Below are 21,349 nucleotides of genomic sequence, written 5' to 3'. Positions count from 1 at the left end.
CACTTGACATCCCAAGAGGGTTCTTTTTTTTTTTTTTTTTTTTTTTTGACTGCCTGTGAAATTGGATAACAGATTCCTCTCAGATTTCCTCCCAACTCTCTTTGAAGTAGAGCCAAAGCATTCGGCTAATGATTTGCCAAAACAGCTCAAGTTCACTCAAGCACGCGCAAGTACAGTTTTCCATCACCAGGCAAGTTTCCAGTCCATTTCAGAAAAAAAAATTAAAAGATATACTTTGGAATATTTACTTTTTAAGACCATACAGTACTAATAAGCAATTATTTCCAGCATAATAAACTAAGCTTTCATTTTAGTGTGTCATAACTCCCCACCTCATTTACCACCTTCTTCCCCATCATTAAAAAAAAATAATAAATAAATAAATAATAAGATATCAGAAGAACGTCAGATTTTTTTGTGCTCCAGAATTGGATTCTGCTTTTTCAACCCAGCTCTGTTTACAGAAGAAGAAGAAGAAGAAGAAGAAGAAAAAAAAAAAAAGTCACCGATTTTAGAAGGCGCGCAAGCCGAATCAATGTGGGCCCTTTAGGAGGCCAAATCAATGAGGAAAAGCAAAGGTTAGCCTTCTTCAGAGTGTGATGGCTCTCTGCGTAGCCCTTAACCTTTAACAGGGCATCACTCACTACAGCTCACAATGTGCCAAGAAACCAGCCCAGCTTCTACTACCTAAAATACTCTTGCTGCAACATCATCTCACCTTGTCGCAGATGTTTCATCATCATTTTAAGGTCGGCTCTGTGATTGAAGCTTATAATACTGATGGAGAACAAATTAAAATGGCTTTTATGTGACTTGGGAGAAGTTACATGCCCACACTGTGGAGTCTGAATATTCCTAATGGCTCCCATAATGTGAGAAATTTCACTCAGTCAAGGTGGAAATGACGTGTAAAAAGAAATCCGACATTTTACAGTTTTACCCATAAACGGAGAATTGGTTTTTGACAGCTTACAAGTACACTACTAAAATAAAGTTTGCCAATTTATTAGTAGACTGACAAGCAATTCTCTCATGCAAGATAAATGCCAAGAAATTTAAACATCTTAAATAGGGGCGTCACAAAAACTGGTTTGAAGCGGAAAATGTTCTTAAGGATGCGAGTGCACAGAACCAAATGGAATCATTCCACTTTGAAATGTATCAAGATACGTATCGAATAGTCTTTTATTGGAGAAATATATCTTAAAAGGAAATCAGTTTTACAGTACTGACAAGATCATTCAAATGCATGTTAAATTATAACCGAAAAAAGTCATCACATCATACACCGTCAAACTGAGCCGCACCATAATCGAACTAAATCGTAATTCCACGTATTGAAAATCGTTTCAAATCATCTTTTGTGGATGTATTTTCTTTCAGTTTAAAGCGTTTACCCTATGCAAGCAACTTCAATAAAAACAACTGAGGACAAGAAGTCGCACTCTGTTAAATTAGTGTTTCAAGGCGAAATTAAATTTGTTCAACTGATTGGAAAGTGCACACACCTGATGGCTTGCCAGACCTCCCCAAAAAGCACGAGTGCAACTAGAAACCTTGGCAAATAAATTATATCGGACCTAGTCTCAAAAGATGCTGATTGTAAACATGCTTTCAAAATACGCATTTCCTTCTATTTAAAACTCATGTTTCAAGATTCTGAGACAGTAGAAAATAACATTCCCGACTTGTTTTGTTCCGTGCAGTCGTCATCCTTTCCTACCCTGCAGTGAACACACGGAAAGGGAATACATAACCTTCTCAGCGTGACCTTTCTTGTGAACATTGGTTCCACATTTCAAGGTCAAACACACGTGAGCACGGGAAGCACTCCATGCAACCGAGGTGAAATGAAATCAATGAGCTGCAGGCTAATGGAAGACGATTTTATTAATAAGGCTGGCCTTTCCTTTGGCATCTTTTATCACCAACTGGTGCTGAGCTTGGTTTATTTTTGGACACATTTGCAGTTTTCCCCACACTATATCTAATAGTACAGCCTTGACATACTTTAAAGTTTTTACTTTTAACTCATTTGCTCCCAATAACGTGTAAATCCGTTTTTTTTTTTTTTTTTTAATGTTTTAACTCATTCACTGCCTTTGACAAGTATACTTGTCAATTGTATTTTTTAGAGCGGTGCTAAATGGGGGCGAATCTGAGCATGCTCCACTGTAAATATCAAACTTGGAAACAACTTTACTGATGCCCAACCACCGGTAGATGACATCATTGCCCCATTTTATAGGAAATAAACACAGTTTCAGAGTCCATGGGAGAAATGGCTGTATTTTGGCAAACCTACATTTTTCTGCTGTCAATTATAAAAGAATGGGACGGGACAAAAAGTAGGGAGTCTATTCTGTTATTTGGTAGATTCGGTTTATATATAATTATTGAATGTAATATCACGTGAGTATTGGAAATGTAAAAATTTTCTATAATGACTGGCAGTGAATGAGTTTAAGTGTCCTAAAGACGTATTTATACGTTTTTTTTTGTTTTTATGCTAGAGCATAAAAACCTAAGCCGACCTTAAATCAGAAATGTGCAATGGCGGCCACACATTTACTCCATTGAGTAAATCTCGACTTCTTTTCTGACAAACGGGGGATATAACAAAATAACATTTATCTTGTCCATATTTAATGGTATATTTGTCATAGATCTGATTAGGAAGTGTATGCGAGTCCAGGCTTCAGCCTTCCTGGGTGGAGTTTGCATGATCTCACCGTGCCCGCGTGGGTCTTCTCCGGGTACTCCGGTCTCCTCCCACATTCCAAAGACATGCTTAGTAGTTAATTGGGTGCTCTGAATTGTCCCTAAGTGTGCTTGTGAGTGTGAGTGGTTGTTCGTCTCTGTGTGCCCTGCGATTGGCTGGCAAACAGTTCAAGGTGTAACCCGCCTACTTCCTGAAGCCAACTGGGATAGGCTCCAGCACCCCCACGACCCTTTGAGGAATAAGCGGTCAAGAAAATGGATGGATGCCCCCCCCCCCCCCGAGTAGAACTGATGAAATAACGCAGCCTCCACCAGTCTTAAGTTTTATTTACCGAAAATTTGCATATGTAAACAATTAAGCTGTTAGCCTTAAATGATGGCATAAAAAATAAAATCCCACCATGTGTTAAAAAAAAAATCTATTCAAAAGCATCTAGTTGGCAGCGTGAACATGAGCTCATATGCTTGAGCTAGATATGAAGAGAAATTTGTCTATGCTGTAAGAAGCAGACTAAGGAAAATAAATGTTGTATGGTGCGAATGAGACTTTGGCGGCGCGATGAAGCCAGCCGTGAAATAAGGCCTTTAAGAGCGGTTATGCACAATGCCGCTGCTCGCATACGCGCGTACACTTATACACACAAACGCTATGGATGGGACATCACCATACAACGGAAGATAAAAGGAGAACGTTGACATGTGAAACACTGACAAACGACCTTCCGCTATCAAGAAAAGAACAACCTGAAAGGATGCAGGAGACCTCATAAGCAGTATTCTGTTTCAAAACATTTAGTAATTGTGCATTAACAGATATGGATCTGTTTTTCTATATTTGAAGGACAAAACTACAGACAACCATTTTTTTCCCCCTCATGTCTATATGCATGTGATTTAGCATTGTGTGCCACATTTGGCATTGATTCAATTTTAATGTAAACCGACTGCTTTGACGAAGCAGATAGGAGGAACATGCCTTTGACTATTTTCTGTTTTCCTGGAACCAATCAGTCCAATCAAGTCTATAAGCTCGTCCTTGAGGACTCGCAGCAAATCAATATTATGCATCAATTTGAATTGCATCACATATCGGACTTTGATGTGTGCTTCATAAGCATGAAAACGTTTTTTTACATTTGTGCAAACAGCGATTCGGTCAATTTCGTGTCATTACGTTTTTCATTACGCGCCCTTTGTTTTGGTCCCAGGAGATATCGTCTCTGCCGTCTTGTTAGACATCAGATTTCTTTGGATTAATTCATTCATCGCTGCTATTTTGATTACTGGATTATTTCATTATTTTCTTCCATTTCACTTTTTTTTTCCCTTTGTTATTTTAGAAAAGTTGTCTTTTTTTTTTTAGGGCTGCACAATATATCGAAAAAATATCGATATCGCGATATTGGCCCTTGCAATATGCATATCGCAAAGGCATGCAATAAGTTTTATATGGAAATTTATGCTTTTTATATGAATTTGACCAGTCACATGCTAACTAAAATGTGCATCGCCATTCAATAGTTGAAAATTATCAAGACATAATTACAATTAATTAACTAAGATTACATCAAGGTTGCTTATTTTGCCACATGAAAAATTTTTCTTTCATTAGGTAATAAAAATGTCATTTCTTTAGGTACATGTTAAATATCGCAATAATATCGATATCGCTATGTTCAGCAATTATATCGCATCTCGCATGTTTTTCCAATATCGTGCAGCCCTACTTTTTTTTTTAATATGCATTCCATGGCTAACAACATTGGGCCATCAGCCACATATGGCTCCAAAATACATTTTTAATAGATGATATCTCGAACCCTTCTCTGACTCTCGCCCATCACATGAACTGATCAATCAGTGATCAGTGATTTGGACTTTTGGGGACTCTGTCAAGATTTGAATTTAAAAACGACAATTTCTTCACTCTTGTCTGTTGCTCTGCCTCACCCCCTCTGAAATCTTTGGCCTGTTTTAGTGCCACTTCTTCGCCTGAGTATATTAGATTTATACAATGAACTTGATTTGATCTGCCGTATATGTAGTAAAGCTGGAAAACATTTCATGTGTGCGCTTTAGCAAAGCAATCAAAAACGTGAAGGTTTTGCACCACATTTGTGTAAGAAGGAACAATTGTGGGCTTTATATATAGAGCATTTCAGACTGGACAAATGTAATAAAATAGAAAGCAGAGGAGTTGAAGAACGTTAACAGGGTTTTCACTAGCTATTCTGTTTTGTTTATTTGACGGCGAGTTTATGAAAGAAGAAGAAAAAAAAACAAAAAAAAACAGCAGAGAGATGCCAAGGCAGAAACTCCAATATCTAGGCCAGAGATTGCCAGCAGGGTCCATCCAAAAACTCCACTTCAGAGAGCAAACAGCAACTAGTGGTCCTTTTGCTCAAATTGTCCTCTGATTTAAACACAAACAGTCACTGCTGCTCTCAATTTTAGTAAGGGCAATTTTTCGGAAAGGCCAAAAAACAAAAAAAACAAAACAAAATGACAGCCTGTGTGTGTTCCAGTACAAGAAGGCTTGATTCCTCCTTTGCACAAAAGGTTGCTTGGAAGGCTTCCAAATGGTCTTGCCGATAAACTGAAAAATACAAGAAAGGACCAGCAAGGCTGAAAGGGTATCAACGCTGCACTTTGTATTTTGGACAAAACAAAATGCGGAATGTCCTCGATTTGCTGTCCTTGTCCAGTTGTGACACTTTGCCCTGCTGCTATGATGGCATCCATCACGCAGCTGCGCACCCGTCACAAGCCAATAACAGAAGTGGAAATAGAAATATGTGGAACTAGGCTAATAGTCACGCAACTAAATAGAGTCCAGTTTGTTGCAAGCAATATGCTCCAGATACAGATGAAAATCTGCAATAGACAGGGAGAATATTCCTTTTTTTTTTTTAATACAACTGTGTTTGTGCCTTAACTCATTTGCTCCCAAAGACGTATTTATACGTTTACACTTTTTTTTATGCTAGAGCATACAGAAGGCTTTGATGCAGCCTCTCAACTGCAGAGAAAGGGTGAAAAAAAATGATAGTAATTACAAAAATGTCCAGCAGGTGGCAGCAGAGTATAAGAGATCAACCAGGGCCATTATGAAAACAAGTTGATTCCCCACAATTCTAAGCAGATTTGTGAATGATGATGAAATTTAGCTATATTCGGAAACAGAAACAGAAATATGTTTTTTTTCCTGATGAAAGAAGAGACTCCCATCTTTCTTTTGGTCGGTTCCATGTTTTTATAGCAATAGAACACAATATGGGGGCCTTACAAAAATCAGTCAAAATCCAGTAAAACGGGAGCGAAGGGGGTTGCTTCAGTGAAAATGGCTGCCAGTGAATGAGTTAACATTTAAACATATCCTCTCCAAATACAAAAAAAAACAAAAACATGTGCTTGCTTCAAGCTATTTGTCACTTTACAGTAAATTACAATATCTGTACAGTAATATGTACTTATTTACTAGAACTAGAAGATGTTTTTTTCGACTTCGTTTTTTGCGGCATGATGGCAATTTTTGTGGAAAGTATCAATATGTTCCACAAAAATGGCCATCATGCCGCAGTAAATATGCATTTTGCTATTGTGCCACAAAAACTGCAAGTTCATGTCACCTGCTTGGCAAGCTGCTTTTGATTGGAATTTAGAGCCATCTTGTGGAATTTGAGAGAATTATAGGAAAAAGCACAAAAATACAGAGCAGGATAGACTTTCTAAAGCAGATATGTAATTTGTGAAATTTTGTGTAATTTTATTTTAGTACCTCGGTCATATAGACATAGTATTAAAAGAAAAAGAAAAAAAAAACAACTACATATAAGAGTGTTTTTTTCCGTCTTCTGCCCCCCACTCAGAATATGACAGCAAATTTGCAAAAATACATTATTCATTTCCTATCAAGGATGACAAGTGCTTCTCGCATTTCATCTTTGTTTCTTTTTTCATTTTTCATTTCCTGCAGTGCACCTGAGACACAAATACTCACTTTTTGTGTGAGTGTGTGTGTGTGTTTGTGATTCAGACCTTTTCCATTTCAGAAGCTGCACTCACACACACAGATGCAATGCTATGCTCAATGATACTTTAGTTGGACTACAAAGGGAATCAATAAACATTGGAGGTTGCGGGCGTGAGGGTGGAAGGTAGCATGACATTTGACAGTTTTTTTTTTTGTAAGGAAGAAGGATTGACCTCAGATGAAACAGGTTATACAGGCAAATATTACTCGCGAGTGATTCATTTCTGCTTTTTTTGTCTGATTTCTGCTATGAAGCACGCTTGAGCTTATTGGAATTGCAGTCGTCAGTCAGGGTTGCTTGTGCAGCGCCCCAGGGTGCAACCACTTCAAACTGTAAGCCGCTTGTCGGTGTAAAAGGGTTGACCTCAATGGCGAAATTTATTGGCATTTTTTCTACATCCTCAAAATTCTGACTTTTAGTTGTGTAGTATTGTAAACAGGAGAAAAGTACAAGTTTGAACCATCCAGGAGCATTACACTTTAACAGTCGATCAAGATCACATACATTTTCAAATAATCAGACACGCCGCTAAATAAAGATCAGATACTGCAACAAAATAATCACAGTAATTCCGTTTCCCTTAAATAATTTTCATCAGTCCGACTCGGGACCCGAGTTTTTTGTTTGCTAAACAAACGGCAATATCGTGGCAGCGAGACAAACCGACTGCCAGAGTGACTCCGTCCGCAGTCAGCCTCGGATATATCCGGCTCCTCTGAGGACCAACATGTGCTCCGTGCCCCCACCGCAAGCTAACGTCGTCACACTCTGACCTCGCTTGTTAGCTTAGCATGCTCAACGTTCAAAAGAATCTGTGACCCAGAATGAGTTTTGTGTTGCAGAGTGTATGATAAGCTGATGAGGAACTAATCATCATAATAAAAAAAAAAAAAAAAGAGCCAAATTGGGGCTCTTTTTTGGAACTCTCATTTTACATGAACTGCTAGCAAATGTTTGTTGCGTTTCATCCAAGCCTTTGAATGTTCCATTACTGCGTAGTGTGTTTACTACAAAACACATGCCTTTGAATTGCAAAAAAAAGGATCAAAGTGGAAATATTTTCACAGTGTAAATGTTTTGCGTGCGGGGGTTGAAGAATATTTGAAATATGTCTGGAGTTTTAAGAAGCTAGCTAAACAAACATGCTAACCATGTCCGCCCCTCTATATTGTGACTCAAAGTTTGAAGGTTTATATTTATTATATGCCAATTGCCAGTATGGTAGTTACGAATTGATGAAAGGTGCTCAACATACAGCCTGTGGGCCACAACTGGCCCATCTGGGGATCGGATGTGGCCCTTGAGGACAGAACTGTTGCTAGTTTTGTCCACTGGAGGGCGCATTGATGACCACTTAAAGGGCATTCTGAAATTTGCCCATTACTCAGGATTTGATGTAAAAAAAATTACTCATTTTTGTAAAGAAATTTCAGAATACTATGGTAAAATTATAATGCAAAAATGGGAATATTTTCTGAATTGATTTAAAGCATAATATTTTTTATCTCTCGTTATCGTCAAATTAATTTCAATCAGCAGCAAATTGTAAAACGGTCAGCTGATCGCAGACCTCCAAGGCTGCTGAATCATCATTCAAAACATACCATAATTTCAAGAAGACACATTTTTCATCCAACAATGAGGAAAAGTATTATCCATAGATTTAGGGGAAAAAAACAAAAACAAGTATTCATCACGTTCTATAGACATTAACGGGTACATCCAGCTATCCAACAAACACAAACCAATCAAAATAAACATTATTGCACTGATATTACTGCATTTGGCAGCAGTAATAATAAATTAATCCTGACTTTTAATTGGATCTGCAGCAAAGATCAAGGAGCTTCTGACTTGGCCAGTCCCTTCACAATTCGGAAGGATTATAAAAGTTGTTTGCGCATCGTCCCGCTAACTAATAAACAAACAAAGCATTACTTCCTTGCCAATAATAAGAGGTAATAATCGGACTCCACACCCTTGCCCATCATGGGAAATGAAAGTGACATCAATCCCTCCCTTTCGGGGCTCTTAAAAACCTTCCACTATGCTGGTAGGATATTCATTTACTTTGAAAGGGTGTTAAGTGGAAATGAGTCCAGCTTTGCTTTGTAGGCCAAACTCTTAAAAGAAGAAAAATGATGACCAGGCCAAAGAACTCAGACAGGTGATTGGGAAATAGCATCGCAAAAAATAATTTAAAATAAGCCAATTCCAATCCGGTTTTATAATTAAAAAAATTGCTAAGTTAGTTCAATTAAAGTATTTTCAAAAGAATATATTGCATAAAGATTGGTTGTAAGTATTACGATAGACGTTTATATTAAAGTACTGCAGTTTACAGAGGAATTGTAACCATCTGCTCCATGAACGGGATTATTATTATTTTTATTTTATTTTTTACGCAAATGAAGGAACAGCACAATGTCCATGGAATTGTAGCAAAAATTTTATGTATTTACTCAATTTTCTTAGAAATTAAAACATTATAGAATACTATTATGAATCAGTAAAATTAGGGCTGTTTAAAAAAACTTGATCAATATTGAATCGATTTTCCTTTTCAAGAGGTGAATCGATTATTTTAATATCTCTTTTTCCCCATGAATTAACCAGAACATATAAATTTCAAGGCCATTTTTGAAAACTTGTGACTCAAAATTGAATCGATTGAGGACCTTGGAATCAATACCCAGCCCTAATTAAAATACACATTGGATTTTTTTTTTTGTTGGGTTTATGATTTTAGGGGGAGGCTGAAATGGATTTAATATCAGCACTAACCCCGTACAACTTTCCGCTGTGCTGGTGTCTCAAGTGTATCACTCAGTGAGGGTATACTGTGCTGCATCCTATGAATTAATGATGTCTGGAAGGAGATCGGAAAGCCAACGAGATGGAGTGGGCAGAGCGCTGCGGAGAAACAACACAGTTTTGGACAGAAAGGAGATTAGCCCAGGACATTAGGAGAGGCTCATCTCCAGAGACAAATTGAGAAAAAGAGAGCCATCGGAAAGCACTTTTTTTTTTTTTTTTTTTTTTTGACACATGGTTTCATCTCTTTTTGGTTTGCTTTGGTGGCAAGAGAATCAAGGAACTCGCTTGATGACAAGTGTCTCATTGAAAAACATGACATTTCTTAAATCATTCACTGCCATTGACGGAAAAAGACGATGCAAATGACGCCTTTTTTGCTGGTCTGGCAATGAATGTGTTAAGTGTGCAGCCAACACTTCAATCATACTGTAGCATTTTGGATAGATTGTAATGAGCCTTTACTTCACATCTGGAATTTGAATCTCATCTGGAGCAGTACTCATTTAAATTTCTACACACAATTGTATTACAATTATGACTACCGTGAAGATAGTTTCTGACATGACGCCATGTTATTCTCATGTGTAATATCTTTTCCCGCACCTACTACTTCTGCGTGTAGAATGGAAAAACATGAGTCGCATCCACTGAGATTGTCCTGCATGCTTGCACGAGTAATGCTGAGAAAGACGACCGGCTGCGAGCTCACAACAGATGAACTTGAGCACGGGGAGAAAAACACGAAGGCCTCGGGCACTGTTCACAGCTTTTCAGCATAAAATTGACACTACTCAGCTGGCCTCAGGGCTATCAGACACATACACACGACCATGCAACACAAGTAGACAATACTTTTACCATTAAGTCTCCTTCTTATACTCTTTGTACACATGTGCAGTACACTGCCCTCCAAAAGTTTGGGAACAGTGAGGGGCAATTTCTTTTTGAAAACAGCCCTCCTTTATACCCCGAGGTCACACCTTCTGACAGCTGAATTTTTCAATTCAATTTTGTCACAACTGTTCAGAATTGTGACCCTGCATGAAGCCCCACATCCTTTGAAGTCTTAGTCCGAAAGCTTGACTCCATTAAAAGCCAAGTTCACACATTCTGGCTGCTGAATTCTTCAACTCCATTTGGTAACGACTGCATGGAATGTAAATACTTGGAAATAATGATTTGCATGCAGTGAAAAATACGCACTTGGCCAAAACTGTTCTAAAACTTTTGGAGAGGACTGTAGGTGGTGTTTGTATATTAAAAAAATAAAAAATGCTCCCCAAGCTTGCCTGTCAGTGTGACATGGATGTAATTGTATTCTCCTGGAAAACAGCAGCAAAATGCGCGCCTGTGACATTTCTTCTCTGTCGTGCCACCAGGTCTTTGCCTAAAAATAACCGTTCTCCAGCAGTAAAGATTATTTCTTGCATCAGAACACAACATCCAATGCGGTTGCTTTTGCCGACATCAAATCAGACAGGGAGTCTTATGCCTGTAATAAATCATCATTAAAGAATCCCTGCAAACAGGACAATTATAAAACTCCTTTTACAACTGGAGCACCTTATTATGAATCACATTAACTCATCACAAGGTCACTTTTTTTTTTTCAACCCCACTCTAATTCACTCAGGTGAATGGGAAAAAAAAATAGTAATATACGAAATCCAATCGATGCCAAAGGTGTTGTTTTGACAGTGTGAGGAAGAAGGAGAGAACAATTTGGCGTCTCATGACATGAGATGATAAATGTGTGGCACAGGTGGAAATGGCTTCCACCTGATTTGATACGGAACTCTGCCTGTTCCTCTTCATATCAAAGTCTCGGTAACATATTCATTGGCACTGTCAGACACGCTGCTTTATGAGCTAAAGGTGGGGGGGAGGGTGCCACATAGACCCCCCCCCCATCACCATCACCACCTCCCCTTCTCTCGAAAAGCCCACAAGCAACTTTTGGCATATTCGTACAGCTCATGCCGAGCGCTCTATAGCATGCTCAAGCAGTGGGCAGGAGGGAAGGGGTGAAAGTCACAGAAAAGCTGATAGAATGCACTTATTTAGCAAACATGATTTAAACCAGGGCTTGGGAACACAACTGCTGAATTGTAATACATTTATATTAGGGGTGTCAAAATTAGTGCATTCATTTGGAGTTAATTCAAAGTTCTTTTCACAACACTTTTTTTTTTTTTTTTTTTTTTGTGTGTGTGCAGTTATTGACCGCCCCTTACTTGGAAATGCCTGTACTGGGGGAATTCCAGTCGCAACGCAGCAGGGAGATCCACGTCAAAATTGAGCAGTAATACATTTAATAATGCATCATTTGTGGAGACAGGTGGGCAAGTTGTATTTTATAATTTTAGACATGCAGAATTTCACAAGTTACTCCAGATTAAAAATTATGAAAAGAAAAATGCACTGAGATATCACCAATGTCTTTCAAATGCAATGATGCCATCTAGGGGCAGAAAAATGACCTCAACACAAATCAATATCACACTGTTTTTTTTTTGTTTTTTTTTACAGTACATCTTTTAATTTTAACTAAATTTTATTAATTGGGCGATTACTGTATCAATGACTAAAAATGCAAGCTTATTTCTATTTATTTTTTCCCCCACTTTTATGCTACGAGTATGAAAACGGAGAAAATATTTTATTGCACATTAATGCGATTAATCATGAGTTAAGCATTGAAGTCATGCAATTAAATATGATTAAAAAAATTTAATCGCTTGTCACCCCCAATTTATATTTTTTTTCTATTTATGCTAAAGGATAGTCCGTCTTCAACGAAAGGTGTTGAGTAGAATAGACTTCATCATATGTTGTCTAATAACTAATAAAAAAATAGGGACAACCTATACAGTATAAGCTGGGAACAAAAGTATGCATCTACTTAAATGTACATTTTGGGGCACATTAAACTATATAGTGCCTACCAGAAGACCATAACCAAAACACAGTCAAACAACAACTATCTAAAAATAAAATATTTTTTCCCCAAAGCAAAGCTGTCCCAAATAAAAGTGGTCTGAAGCGGACCAAATCAGATGCACACTCAACTACACAATTCCCCGCTTGCGCATGGCGAGCCGGGGTAAGCAGCTCGCGGTGACATAGGGAGGCTGGAGAAACCCCAGCTGACCCAAGCTCTGCTGCGCCATGAATCTTTTATAAACTCACCTCTGCAATCCGCTGCGCAGAGAGCCTCTCTTTAAAAGGCTTGCTGTAATTTACGCTCATTACGGAATCTTTTGTACATTAAAGATATGAACACATATGGCAGCGTTCTGGACTCTTATGATGTATTGATTCCAACGACACAAGGTGTGTGATATCTTCGGGGCTTTTTCAGTACATAACAGGAGAAAAGTTGTATCAAAAGGTATCGTGTTGAAAGTTTGGCTCCAGCACAACAACAACAACAACAGAAAATCTTTTAAAGACTATCCTTTCAACTGAAATACGGCTTCTCTTATTGATGTTTACATTTCACTGGTGTTATTTATTGTTTCTATTGTGCGCTTACAGCCGAAGGTTAACATTAACGCCTGTGGACAACAAAGATGGATCGAACCGTGGATTGGTTAGGCATTCGCTTTCCATGATGATTGGAAGATTTAGCGCTCAGTCTCTTTTACTCACTCGCTAAGAACAAGTAACCATCTGCCACTATCAGGTAAGCACATAGTACAGTGGTGCCTTCAGACATGAATTGGTGCTGTTACCATGCTTGTAACTCAAAACACTAAAATGATTCCTCCCCTGAATGTCATATCACGCGAGTATTGGAAATTTTAAAATTTTCTAAAACGGCTGGCAGTGAATTTAAAGATGGACATCACATAGGTCCTGACATCACATAACATAGCATTTTTCCAGTAGAAACCAGATGATGGTTACATCAGTACAAAACAGACACTTGACTTCACAGTCATGAACCCAACTTAACAGGTCATGAAGTCAAACTTAACCCTGGCATGACCCCAGACATGACAGGTCCCGCCTCCTTCACATTACAAAAAGTGTAATGTGTTGGTAATAAGGGAGCACATCATTGTCGCTCCAGTTGTGCACAATCTGGCCACTGGGGGGCAGAATAATTAATGCAGTTATGCAGATAAACGAAGCCGTTCACGCTACAGCTACAACAAACAACGTCATTTTATTCGTTGTTTTTTGCAACGTTACGAGTCACACATCAAGATTCTAATTCCTCATCTAAGCTATGTGACAAAAGTTGGTTAGCTCAATGCTAACAAAATGTGAAACAGGGCTAATGGAAGTAAAATTGGTTGTGAATCACTGATTTAGAACATTTGACCCCCCCCCACCCACCCGTTTTAATAGAGATTCACCTCAAACCCATGCAACATGTCGTCAAATTAACAGTTCAGTTCACGCAAAAGCTGCATTCCAATTCACACTCTTGACTTTTCATCCAGCAGACATCCTTGCCGCGAGAATCCACAGCGGAGGCGCGTTTGTTCAATTATCCTCCGGGAGCCAATGTGGCGACCTTGGCTACCCTGGCTTAACTTTTAATGAACAACAGGGGTCTTAGTTTTTGTGTGCAGTGTGAAACCGTATGGCACATGACAGGTAATTACGCTTTGTGGTGTCAGTTTGTTGAGGGGTCAACTCCCATCACCATTGTTGTCCAGAATTCTCCCTTTTTTCCCGTCTACTTTTGATCGACATCTCTTTAGAGTTCCGCCCAGCATTAACAGCGGCTTGAACAGAAACTCAATACGGGCTGGAACTGGCATGAAAAGACAAAAAAAAGAATGCAACTGTGGCTGGAGTAGGTAATGTGCTTTCAAAAATCTCTTCCTAAGGCTGATCTTCGTTGGCAGTGATTTATTCATGCCAATGTCTTTTAAATCCAATTTACATGTGGCGCACATTCATTCCCAGTTAGCCCCATCCGAGCCTTTCGTGACATTTCAAAGTGCATGATGAAATCTTGAGTGACAGCAGAATACTGAATTCAAAGGACATTTAGGCTGGGTTAAAATAAAAAATAAAACACACCGTTGTTTTCCCGAATACAAGCTGGCATTTTATGAATGTGCACCGCAGCATCCTTTTTGTCAATCTTTGTCTCTGTAACAGCATCCCATTTCCCAGTTCCCCACTGGCCGCTGAATCGGATCTCGTCTCCATGAAGAGCAGAGAGAATTTGCAAAATAAAAAACGGGGAGCTCTCGTCCCACGGGCCCCAATTAAAACTTCCTTTGGCAAATTGAAGGCTTTTTTATCCCTCAATACTGCCCCCCTCCTCACCACATCCCTTAATAAACTACAGGAAAGAAGTGGCAACGGCAAGCTATCATAAGCTACAATTGAGCAAAGTGGAAGTGGACAAGTTAGGCTGCAAGACATGGAGAGCAAGAAAGCTATTAGTCACGCATTAGTCAGAAATTATGGAATAATTTTAAATGTTAAAATGACAGGTCTTTTAGACAGAGCGCATATTTGCATGAACCGGGGGGGATTGTGTGGACTGCATGTACAGAAGAGCCACAACTTGTGAAGGGGAAAGGACTTTTATAACACTTCTTTCAAAAAAAAAAAAAAAAAAAGTTGAGCTACTGTATACTTGGGGTCGAAATGACTAGTCAACATTGCTACCCTGCATCTATGTTTGAAGCTAATGGCTAATCACATCTTTTTGGCATCTCGTCTTCCAGCCAGCAATTTAAAACGACTCCGGTGATAAATTTAATGCACCGGCGGCGTGGACACTCATGTCTCACCAAGGGTGCTCAAATTCCCCATACAAGCTGTAATAATACACACTTCATGATGTCAACAGAAAAACTATTCACTTCATTGAAACGCTGACTTGTGCACGTATTCGCACATGCCAAAAACTGCCACTGACTACTAGCGATGTCACAATAAGGGCAATATTGTGATATCGTGATATTAAATCTTTCACAATATCGTCGTCGTCATGTTCACAATATTTAAAAGGAACACATTTGTTAAAAAAAAAAAAAAAAAGTCAGGCTGATTTCCATTTGTGCAGTTCTAGCATCCTCTAGTGGGTAGTTTATCAGTGCAATTTAATTTTCATTAGGGATGTTTTGGCCTTCTATGTTTAAAATCTATGCTAATTGTCAAATGAAGGGGAACCTAATTTGCATTAGCAAGTGCCTCAATATTGTTATTAGAGATTGTCGATGGTTGATATGCGTTGCTGTTTTTTAGTATGAACTTTTTTTTTTTTTTCCACATGATGTGGATAGACGTGCATTTCCTGACCTCAAGATTACCCTCCAACAAAGTGATGGAAAGGCCAAAGTATGGCAAAAGAACGGATCTGCATACACTCTAAAAACACTCGGGTCAAAAATAATAATTGGGTCAAGAATAGGCCAACCCAACTTTTTGTTATTTAACCCCAGAAAGTTCGGTCGAAAGAATGACACAAAATAAGCCAGATAATTGGGTTGTTTTGGAGGTTATTACTTTAATTTGACCCAACTTTTTGACTCAATTTGTGCTATTTTTTTGACCCAACTGTTTTTAGTGTATGATCAAAAAAAACAAAAAAAAACACAAGCCCATCTGTGAAGCATGGTGGAGGTAATGGCAGTGCTTGGGCTTGCATGACTGCTTCCGGAACGGGCTCACTAATCTTTATTGATGATGCAACGCTTGGTGGTAGCAGCACAAGAAATTCTGAAGGCTACAAAACCGTTTTGTTTGACAGGTTACGCAAGAATGCATCCTCAAACAAGGCGAGCCAAAAAACAAAACAAAAAACTTATCTAACAATACTTTATCAGGGGGTGGAGTGGAAGGTCTTAGACTGGTCAAGTCAATCACCAGACCTCAACTCAATTGAGTATGCATTTTATCTCCTCAAGAGGAGAATAAAGGGATTAAATCCCAGAAAAACAATAACTGATAGAGGCTGCAGTAAAGGCCTGGAAAAGCATTTCAAATGAAGAACAAGCATGGAATAAAAGCTTGGATTATGAATTTTTGTTTCATATTCTTTTTTTTTTCATCAGAACCCGAAATTGACCTTGCCGTTTGAATTCCTTTGGAGGGGGCTTGAACCGGACCCCTGAGGGCAACCAGAACTAGAATGTGGCCTGCGAGCACGAAGTCCTGATTAGGATGCTATGTGGGTTTAGTTGTCAGCTTACACACTGACAGTTTGTCACATTTCAAACAAAGTCAAAGATTTTTGATCCAGTTGAGAATTTGGGGCGATGCGGAAGGATAACACATGCGCGGATATTTATATTCACAGCTGAAGCCGGGGAAGAAATTTTAGCTGACTGATGTTGTGCCGCTGCGCTTGTCTATATTTGGCCGTGCGCGCGGCTGCTTGTTCTTCTTTCGCGGTACACTTCAAGTACAGTTCAACCTAAAATCCCCGCATGCCACTGCCGCTTTGATGAAAGGCAAAAAAAAAAAAAGAAAAGAAAGAAAGAAAGAAAGAAAGCCGTGTGATGATTAGTTATGCTTGTGGGTTGGGATGAGGCTGGCCGGGCATCCGTGCTTTCTTCTGCTATCTCGGCAAGCCAACAGCTCAGCTTGTTGTTCCTAAGATTACAAAGTTTCCATCTGGACCAGACCATCAGATTCAATTACTGAGCACAAAGCAGCACCAAATCCCATAACATTCAATAACAGATGGGGCTAAAGAATATGATTTAACGTTATAAGATAGTGGAATTGGTTTGTGTGGCGTTTTAATTAAAAACACTCGCTGGTCACTTTCAAGCTGCCTGTCAGCCGGATTGATTTCCTTTTTGTATTATTTGCTGAGGTCAACAGACTCAAATCGATCAAAAGGTCTGTTGTTATTCATGACAGTTGAACAATTTAGCCCCATTGAACCTTCCCAAACACGACTGATTAGGTTGCTTAAACACATTTTTTTATGCAGGATCGTTACATGTAGAAGTGCCATTCATAGAACAAACTTCGCCTATTGACTGGCTGGACCAGGGGTCGGCAACCCAAAATGTTGGAAGAGCCATATTATACAAAAAAAAAAAAAAAAAATGGTCTGGAGCCACAAAAATGGAGGCAACACATGCTCGATCTATAGTAGCTATATCAGCCGACTATCAAAATAATTAAGTTAGAGAACACGGCCGCATATTCCACTTGACTGGTTTATTTATTGCCGTCTTTGCATCTACACACAACAATAAACCTTCAAGAATATACAGCCAGTCGGCATCTTTGAGGGTTTTGTGGCTCGAGAAATGCTGGCTGCTTTGAGAAGGAAAAGAAAACACAACAGCGACACTAATGGTGCGTTCACTGACCGCCAGCAGAGTAGCAAATTTGATATATAAACGAAAATTTCACCAATGCACATCAAACGCTAACCATTACTAATAATTATTAAACAATGTGGGCTTTCTAACAGTTTGTCATGTTTATCCTCCCATTAAAACAAAAAATATTTATATTTCTCTTTTTCAATTTTCAAACCTTTTTGAAAAATCTCCAGGGAGCCACTAGGGCCGCGCTAAAGAGCCGCGGGTTGCCGACCCCCGGGCTAGACCAATTGAACCAACAGACTGAAAACGTCTGGATGGCGGACGACGACCACAAAAGCGAAGAATCACGACGATAAGCGGCCAAAAGCATTTATCGAAGCATCCCTCTATCGCCGCGGCAACCGTGTCGCTCCACAGTGGGGAAACACTCCATCAGTTTGAGACGGACATATTAACGACACTGATCCACTGCTATTTCACTCGTGCACTGATAAGAGTCACCATTGCTTCACATAAATGAGATCAGGGAGCATATCACGCACTGGCTGGAGCACGGGCATATTGTGAAATATCGAGGTAGGCAGGCACGCGAGCTGGGTCGGCAACCCAACGATAATAAATGTGCGGACGCCTGTCGGCTTGGCGACAGCAGGGATCTGATAGCGCTGAAAGCAATCCAAGATGGATTCAAACTTGGACTGATGCACAAGTAGATTGTTTGTGTTTGTTTACCTTTATTGATCCAGGAAATATAACAGTTGAGAATGAGGTATGACTTTGCAAAGTGGGTCAAAAATATCGCTTTTTAATGTCAGGCTGCTAATTTAATGGCAAATTTGCTGCTATGTTTGGCTCAAAATTCGTAAATTTCCAAAAAATTTTTTGTATTCTTTTCCATTTTTTTTTGTATTCTTTTCCATTTTTGTATTAATTTTTACTTTTATTTAGATATTTTTGTTTTGGATATTTCTTATGTCCATTTTTATTTATTTATTTGTGTTTTGGTCCTCAATATCACTCTGCCCCACTGTCATTTGGTGTTCCACAGGGTTCAATTTCGGGGCCCTTGCCGTTTCCATTGTACCCGGTGCCTCTAGATTCCATCTTAAATCATGCCATTTCCTTTAAAGGGATACTTTACTTATTTAGCCATTTTTGATAAAGCCATTTAATCAATTTGATATTTTCAGTATTTTTCACGTACAATTAGTACCTTTAAAAACACATTTTGCAACTTGCTGTCGACTGAAAATGACATCACAAGGGCTCAGGTAACCAATCCCAGCTCAGCTTGTGAATGTCACATGACCAAACCTAGAAAACAGGTGAGCTGTGATTGGTTACCTGAGCCCTTGTGATGTCATTTTCAGTCGACAGGAAGTTGCTAATTGTTTTTAAAGGTACTAATTGTACGTGAAAAATAATGAAAATATCAAATTTATTAAATGGCTTTATCAAAAAACGGCTAAATAAGTAAAGCATCCCTTTAAAGGAAATAGCATGATTTAAGATGTAATCTAGAGACAGTGGGTACAATGGAAACGGCAAGGGCCCCAAAATTGAACCCTGTGGAACACCAAATGACAGTAGACAGCAAGTTGCAAAATGTGTTTTTAAAAGGTACTAATTGTACATGAAAAATAATGAAAGTATCAAATTAATTCTAGACAAAATATTATTTTTTTTATTGCTATAATGGGCTAAATAAGTGAAGTATCCCTTTAACTGCCATATGGATGACAGTCAGCGCCATCCCCCACTACGCAAAAAAATACATTTTGGATATTTGTTGCTTGAACTGAACATTCGACGAGGTCTGCTCCCTCGAGCTGCTCATTTGGCACACAATTATAGTTGTGAGAGCAACATACACGCTGTGCCTTCTCGGTTTTGTGGAGGTATTACAAAGGGCATTCCACGACCAGGGCTTCTGAAACCTGCCACTTAACATTAATTCACTCCATTCCAGCTCGACTTGTGATGGGGCGAGAGGAAAGGAGAGGCTGCCTGTCTCAAGGGGAAAGGCTGCAAAGAGAAAGGGGAATGTAACCCTTTCACACTCTGTACTTAAGTAGAAGTAGAGAAAAATAAGTTAGAAATGCAAAACAAAAAGAAAAAAATTTTTAGAGTCTTTCCCCCCCCCAAGATTGCGTGCCTATCTTTTGCGCAACCTTACACGAGTTTGTCACCACGAGGTTCCGTCCAAGCAAGTCTGAGTCTGACTGAGGCAAAGTCCTTGAGTGGACAAGCAGCCCGGAGAGAGATTCTGATTATCTGCAAGATGCCAGGCCTTGGCAGCGCCTTTCCAAGACCTTTCACTGTCCCTCCTCCTTTCCCACAAATGCACAGCTGATGAGAACGCCCGAGGTGGCCCTCCTTGAATGCCGAGCAGTCGGCTAACGACTAGCACAATCGGCCGCCCAAGCCGGATTTAGCTACATCATTATACTCGGCATACTTGTGTGAACACAAGGCCCCACGGGCTTGCAATTCTTGATTTGCTTCCCCGCTTCAGTTTATTTTCTACATCCCGCCTTTGTTTACGACGGAAATTGCCTCCGAGATGCTCGCGGCCTGCGCGTATTACCGGTGAGGTGCTCTCTCGGCTAACACACCTGAGGAGACGCACACGCCGAATAGTACATGAGTGCATATGCATGAAGCTCCTGATTTCCTCAACCTCTCGTTTCCCCGCCATTTCCTGCGCAGATGCTTCCATTACCTACACCGACAGGAAACCTGTTATACATCCTGACAGAGGTGTGTGTTTGCCTGTGCGGCAAACACGCAGAATACTAACTAGGGCTCGCACGCTGCCTCTGAATATGCGCTTCGCTACGGAATGAGGGGCACGATTGTACAGCTGTTGAAATTAATCAATTAATCTACAAGCAATCGATTATCAAATTAGTCAACTATTTTAACTCATTCGCTCCCAGCCATTTTCACAGAAGCAATCCCGTTCGCTCCCGGCTGTTTAACTGGATTTCGACTGATTTTGAAAGGCCCACAGAATATTGTGTTCTATTGCTAGAAAAACATGGAACCTATCAAAAGAAAGATTTAAAGTCTCTTCTTTCATCAGGAAAAATAAGTATATTTCTATCTCTTTCCATTTTACAGCAATTAGCATTAGAATATAGCTAAGTTTGATCAATTTTCAAAAATCTAAACTTGTGAGTAATTGAGGTTTTTTTCAACATGGTCCTGGTTGATCTGCTTTGCTCTGCTGCCACCTGCTGGCCGTTGGTGTAATAGCTACCATTTCTGCAACCGTTCTTTGCAGTTTGGGCTGCATCAAAGCCTTCTGTATGCTCTAGCAATAAAAAAATAAAAAAATAAAAAAAAAACGTATAAATACGTCATTGGGACACATAAAACAAAAAAACGTATTTATATGTTATTGGGAGCAAATGAGTTTTAATAATCGAGTAATCAATTGGAGCCTTTATTAATTTAAAATTCAAGTCCTCTTATTTCTCCCCCCCCCCCCCCCCTTTTTTTTTTTTTTTT

The 21,349-nt window shown here is 39.3% G+C and overlaps 1 long non-coding RNA gene across 9 annotated transcripts in view; it reads right to left on the bottom strand.

Annotated features, from left to right (window-relative positions):
• The window catches only part of LOC144007646 (uncharacterized), a 71,497-nt gene that overhangs the window by 37,925 nt on the left and 12,223 nt on the right, over positions 1-21,349 (bottom strand). The window contains exon 4 of one of the 9 annotated variants that reach the window (XR_013280295.1): positions 9,580-9,668. The exons of the other annotated variants lie outside the window; for them this stretch is intronic. This is a non-coding gene — a long non-coding RNA (uncharacterized LOC144007646). Of the gene's footprint in view, positions 1-9,579; positions 9,669-21,349 lie in introns of those variants that run through there. 9 annotated transcript variants of the gene reach the window in all.

This window comes from Festucalex cinctus, chromosome 19, assembly GCF_051991245.1.
Source record: "Festucalex cinctus isolate MCC-2025b chromosome 19, RoL_Fcin_1.0, whole genome shotgun sequence".
NCBI lineage: Eukaryota > Metazoa > Chordata > Actinopteri > Syngnathiformes > Syngnathidae > Festucalex > Festucalex cinctus.
The sequence above is the reverse complement of the archived record's forward strand: the minus strand, read 5'-3'. Positions and strand labels throughout refer to the sequence as shown.